Raw genomic sequence first — 6,724 nt, forward strand, 5'->3', positions numbered from 1 at the left:
AAGCGTACTCTAGTCTTATTTATTATTATTGTATAAGTTGTATCGCCTGTGTATTAGGACAACAATAGTCGTGTTTACTTCTCATGAAACAAAAAATGCAGGTATCCTGTAAAAAGATGAAAAATGGGGAAATAGTTTGGGAATTATTAATAAAATATGATTTAAACAGTGGCGGGCTGTCAGGGCCTTTTAAGCCTTCTCTAAAGGCCTAAACATAATTACAAAGTTAAAGCTATTTTTAATTAAAATAAATAAAATAAACATTTTTTTTTAATTTTCTTAATTTTCATTTTCTTATTGCACTATTTTCTTCCTCGGTTGCTGCGCTTTTATCCGGCAGCGCTGCTTCCAGTCTAATTTTTTTTAACGGGAGCTTTTATCCAATCAGATTTCACCTCCACAGTCTTTATGGAAGAAGAGCAGCTCATCTCAGGCCTTCACACACGCCAAGACAAGCACAGCCTGCTTGATTTACATGGGGACCTTATCATTGATTGACATAATCTTCAACCAATCATATCGCTAGTTTGACATACTGGCCATATTTTTTGAGGTCCTTTGGCCTTCTGGAAGCCCATGAAAAGTAATTATTAACCGCTTGTGATTGGTTAGTGGTGGGCCCGCAGTCAACTATCAAGAGGAGAAGATAGATTAGCGGTGGTCAAGAAGTTAATAAATCACCACAGTTTATGATTTTTGCTTTTAACTTTTAATGGCGGACGGAGGAGAAGCGATGGTGGCGGTTTAAATTTAATCTCGGAAGAGGGACGTTTTCAGAGAAGAACAGACTGACATTATAACTCACGGCCGCACCACAGCTAGCTAGCTTTTCATGATTTGGTGTGTTGTTGAAAGAGGAGAGATTTAACTTGAAGTGAAGAGAGTGAAGGAGTTGGTGAGTTGTTGTTGTGTCTGTTGTAGTGTGTTCATTTGTCTTTGTCTCTGTTGTTATTACATGATTTAAAAAGAAGTAATGGAGCTATGAACTTGTTTTTTCAGTCCATCCGTTCCTGGGACATGTGAGCCTTGTCCGGGGAAGGCACAGTCTCCCTGCAATGATAACATCTACCCGAAAATATGTTAATCCTCTATCAATAACGTGCGGTGAAAATCACCCGAGACGTGTCTGTTGAAGAAAAACTTTTATCTTACCGCAGGAGCACTTCCTCGACACATCTGCCGAGTCCTAAACAAGCAGGCTGCTCAGTGGACGGAGGCAGACTGCAACGCTGATGCAAAACGACACAGAATTTGATTCTACTGTAAATAATCTCTCTCTCTCGCTCACACACACACACACACACACTCACAAACGCCTAGAACAGCTGTTAGTGCTAAGGTTGCAGTAGTAAATCGCCACATCATAAATCTGTTGCATGCAGGCAAACAGAACCAGACGACTAATGAGACAACTTGTGTGTGTACATCTCTCACACACACAGTCCAGAGAGTAACATATCGTCATTATCCTGCATGTTTATATACCAACCTGCCAAAACGGCAACATTTCACCCGGTCACTATAAAGCATCACTGGCTCCATCGACGATGGTGCTGATGTTCATAAAATTAAGGAGAGACTTTCCGCTAATGGGAATATTTAGTCTGTTTCACGAGCCACTTTAAGGCTCCGTTTAACATTTTTTTTATATGTGCAGTAAATCAAATGCCTTTCTGTAATTAGACAGAGAAGTGATCTCTCGCTCTCGGCTTCTTTGCAGCTTTCAGCAGTTTTCAGCTTCTCTTTGGTTTTACACTTGGGATTATAATGTGCACTGGTCCCCGGGACCCTTTGGCTTTACCACTGGGCATCCCATCGCATCAAACTGCAATGTGGTCGACGTTGGGAATTAAAAAAAGAATGAAAAAAAAACATGCTTGGCTTACGCAAGCAAACCACTTAGTTAGGGTTGGTAAATACATGACGGTTGGGCTTGAAATAAGGTCACATGCTTACGCTCAAGGGGGCCTCATCCTTCGGTATGAGGTGCCAGCTGGCGTGAGAAGGAGCTGGTTTGGCTGGTGGCTAAACAACAAGAATGTTATGGATATTGTTTGCTGATGGAGTAAAACTGAATACTCCGTTTCTGCTCTGTCTAGTACGTTAAACCTTCGGAGTCTCGCTCACAGTATTTATCTTGCTCTCTCAAAGCTATGTGCTCCAACTGATTGTTACCGTGTGCCACGATTCCAGCCATTTGGGGAATTTGTGAATGTAATTGCTGATATTTTGAAGCATTACCAATAACTAGGTAAGGAGAGATGCACTGGGATTTAGGTACAGAAGCACATGTAAGCCACGTACCAATTAAACTATGAAATCCAATCTCTTCAATATTTCCCTGCAAGCTAGAGATCTTGATGTTTAATATTGTGCCAGATAAACAACAGTTAACAAAGCCAGTTTGCTAAGTGTATGATTCCAGCTACAAGGTATACAACTAACTCAATATCAGTTTAAACTCAGAAAGGAGTAGTTACTTAAAAAATACTGCTTTAACTTTGCGTGTTTATTTTATTAAATCTAGATGTACCTGCTGCAAAGTGCTGCATGTCATTTCAAAAGCACGGTGCAAGGTAAGGGCGGTAATTAAGTTAGCTGGATGTATTATTAGCTTGTGCTGCCAAGTTACTTTTTTAAAGAGAAATATCCAAATCCAACACAGATGAAAAGTGATGCTCCACCAGTCTACTGTATGTGTGTGCTTGTGTGCATGTGTGTGTGTGTGTGTGGTTACCAATTGACATATTGATTAGTTTACAAAAGCTGCATGCTCAGGGATTGTGGTTTATTTGCACATGAGTCTTCTCTCCCATACCATTTGTCTCGCTTAGATTATGGATCCGGAGGAGGAAAAGAGACACTGTGAGAGAGAGAATGAAAGTAAAAAGAAGATATCACAGAGAAATAGGAAAGAAAAAATCCTTGCTCCTGAACACGGGCCAGATGTAGAATCAAAAATCCTGTTTTTCTAATTTAGTATGCTGAACGCATCGCGGATCACTCATCACGATCCAAATGTCTTGGCACTAGGGCAGCACTCTCTCCCTCACGCTCCCACCGCCTTTGATGCCAGCTGAGCTGGAGGAAAGGATGGGACATGGGGAGGGGGTTGGGGGGGGGGGGGCCGCACAGTGCAGATGTTAAATGTGTGAAGTAGATGCTGGTTGCAAAATATTTCACGAATTTAAGCCTGTGGGCTCGCGAGGAGGAGGAGATTGTTGTGCGGAAGCTTGCAACATGAGAACTGTCGCATTACTCTGCAGATGAGGAGTGAGACACACAGAGACTCATCAGTCAAAAGCTTTCAAGCTTTTGAGGTGCTTTGGGCTTTGGGCTTATATCAGCTTGAACGCCTACAGAGACAGAACACGGATATTGGAGCGGCACATGCTGGCACGACACAGAGATCACCTGGTGCTTATTTCTTACTTTCATGCCATTTTCTTTCAAATAAATTTGTGGCTGTCCCACAACCACAAGGTAGCCGGTTCGATCCCCGCTACCCTCGTTAGTTGCATGTCCAAGTGTCCTTGAGCAAGACACTGAACCCCGAGTTGCCCCCCCGGGTGCTTCACTGCAGCCCACTGCTCCTAAATAACTAATGATTGGTCTAATGCAGAGAAGAATTTCCCCACGGGGATCAATGAAAGTATGCATTTCTTCAATGTCTTCTTCTCAATATATTGAACGAAGATACATTTTAGGGGTTTCGTTACAAAAAATCTAAAATCCTATCTTGCCGTTTAAGGTTTGTGGTATTACAGCCACATGTTTCCTAACTGGATTCAGCAAAACAATATCCTTATCTTAGGACACACATGTAGCTAATAAAGAACCCTCCTAATATAATGATTTCAGAAGTTATGAATCTTAAATTAGAACGGCATAGAGTGTCCTACATTCTAAATACCAGCAGAAAATGGCAAAAGGACTGTTTTTAAGTCTGTGTTGCAATGTTGTGCACAAACTAACATGAAAGGCTACTCGACCTGCATGATAATGCTTTAAATGTCCTGGAGCATTCATTAATAACACAACAACAAGGACATTTAAAGAAAGACTTTTTAGAGTTAAGGGGAGGGGGGTTTATCAAAGGACACATACACCTGTTTATGTTCAGTCTACCAAAGTTGATCTTTCTGACAAGCAGGAATTTCACTTAGCACACAGGGGAATGCAACTATTGGTAAAGCAATCCAATTATTGTTGGCAGCAGATGTTCTTTCCAGAAAACAATACGCAGTTAGAGATTGTTTAGTCATTAGCGAAGCGGCCGCTGGAGCAACTACAATGAATGGTGAAAGTAAATGTCCCCAAATCCCTGCTCACTCCCAGCCTGAGTTTCTCATTTCTGACTGCCGGCTGTGTGTCACTTTTTTTCCTCCTCTATTTTTTTTGTCTGTAAAAAAGAATAACAATGCAAACAACAACAATGCTAAAATAAGAGTCACCACTCGCGTATCATGCAATTCGTCCACCTCTGCAACCTTATCTAGTGATACACTCTCTCCCACATGTCCATTGTCTGAATAACTGTTTTATTCTTTCTATGCTATAGTATTATGAATATGTTTAGCACGAAAAATTCAATTTAATTTGTTTATATTTGTATATTTTTAAAATATATTTCTTCGTATTATGTTTGGATAACAGTATTCAAGGAAATACCAAAAAGTGTTATTTAGTTTTCACTGAACAATTCATTAACGTTGTGTTTTTGTTAGATCTTTGTTACCCTTGTCAAGAGTAACTGCCTTTTTTCATTCAATCTTCATCAGTTCAGAAAGATGTCAAATTAATAATTGCTAATTATGTTGGTTAATAAGCAACCTCGGCAGCTGTGATTTTCCCATCCGACACTGTTTGCTGTTTTTTTCAGTATGAACAATTCAGACGTCTAAAACCAAGCTTGAGACTAATATGACAAGATGATGGTTGTGGAAGTACACCATTTTTTTATTTATGACATTTCCTTTTTGTACAGCCCAAAAAAGTTCTCTTTTGTAGAGTTTTCTATGATCATTTCGCAATGTTTCACAATGTAATTGAGAGAGGACAGCATATAGACATGTATGATATGCTGAGAGCATGTCAGATGACATAAAGTCCATATTGTGAGAATATGAGTATTTTTGTAGAGCTGGATGACTTGTTGAGCAAGGCAGATGTCATAAGAAGGGTTCGTTATCGATCTGAGATGCATGTATCAGGTATCAAGCTTTTATGTAACCGGCTTCCACCTTCAGTCCGGGAGGCAGACACAGTCACCTCAGTTAAGAGTAGACTGAAGACTTTCCTCTTTGACAGAGCTTATAGTTCGGGCTGAATCAGGTTCACCTGGTCCAGCCCCTAGAGATGCTGCTATAGGCTTATAGCTGCTAGGGGATGTTTTAGGATTCACTGAACACCTATCTCCTCTTATGGATGAATGTTCATCTCTCCATTGCACATTATTAACTCTGCTTCCTCCCCAGAGTCCTTGTGACTTCACGTCTCATAGGGTCCATTGGACCTGGCTGGGTCTGATGCCATGGCCCTGATGATGCTCCGCCCACTCCTCTCTACCTCCATCTGCCTGATGGATCATGGAGGTCTGGATCGTGGTCCATTTCTACTACCAACTATTCATACACTCTGTCATACTCATTGAATGTGTTGTTACTCTGTAATGATTCCTTCTGTACACATGACAAATATTGCTTCTGTCCATCCTGGAGAGGGATCCTCCTCTGTTGCTCTCCTGAAGGTTTCTCCCCTTCTTTCCCAGTGAAAGGTTTTTTTTCTATTTCTTGGGAGTTTTTCCTGATCCGATGTGAGGTCCTGGGACAGGGATGTCATATTTGGACAGACTGTAAAGCCCTTTGAGGCAAATTTGTAATTTATGATATTGGGCTAAACAAAATGAACTGAATTCAATTGAATTGAATGTACGGTATTCACTCCGTCGTCTCCATTTGACCCGCCTGTTTTTCTCACACATACACAGTGCACACAGAGACAACCACACACACTTCCATGGACACAGCGAGAAACAATCCCTCTCTATCCCTCTCGGATGTTCTGAAGAAGCTATCAGGGTCCCATTGCTTCACCACGGTTCCCTTCGAACCTTCTAATTGCTTGATGCCGGTTCCAACAGGATTTCCTTTACGGAGCAACTCCGACTCTGATTGGTTCGAGGGCCCTGGAGGGCACAGTGGAACGTGGGAGGTCAGGTGTCATCATTATTCGCAACAAAAAAGGAACGGGAGTAGAGTTGGTTCCTCTGTGTGAACTGAAACGATGCACCGGAGAATGTAGACGGATGGATCTCATGGGATCTTGTTACACAGAGGGAAGAAGAGAAGCAGAGTGTGTTGTCACGCTGCAGGAGAAACGACGATTAGTAATCAGACAAGTAATGCTGGTTTCTGTTTGTCTGAATGCACTGATTTGTTGCTTCTGCTCTTTTGTTTCCACCGTCAAACTCCACCCTTTGTAAGGACTGAAATCTTGTTATAATTTGGTCATTTTGGTTGGTCCTCCTCTTCTTGAGGGTTAACAGTTAAGGTTAACTCGGGTTCAGGTTAGAATAAGAGGTTAGACATATACTGTGATTGTCAATGTTAGGGAAAGGTGCTCGGGCGGGTATTGTGTCCCTTTACAGTGGGCCCTTAAACAAGTATAACAAGTATAAACCTGAAATGTGTGTTTGTGTGTGCGCATGTCAATATACAGAATG

Source organism: Pseudoliparis swirei, chromosome 15, assembly GCF_029220125.1.
Source record: "Pseudoliparis swirei isolate HS2019 ecotype Mariana Trench chromosome 15, NWPU_hadal_v1, whole genome shotgun sequence".
Taxonomy (NCBI): Eukaryota; Metazoa; Chordata; class Actinopteri; order Perciformes; family Liparidae; genus Pseudoliparis; species Pseudoliparis swirei.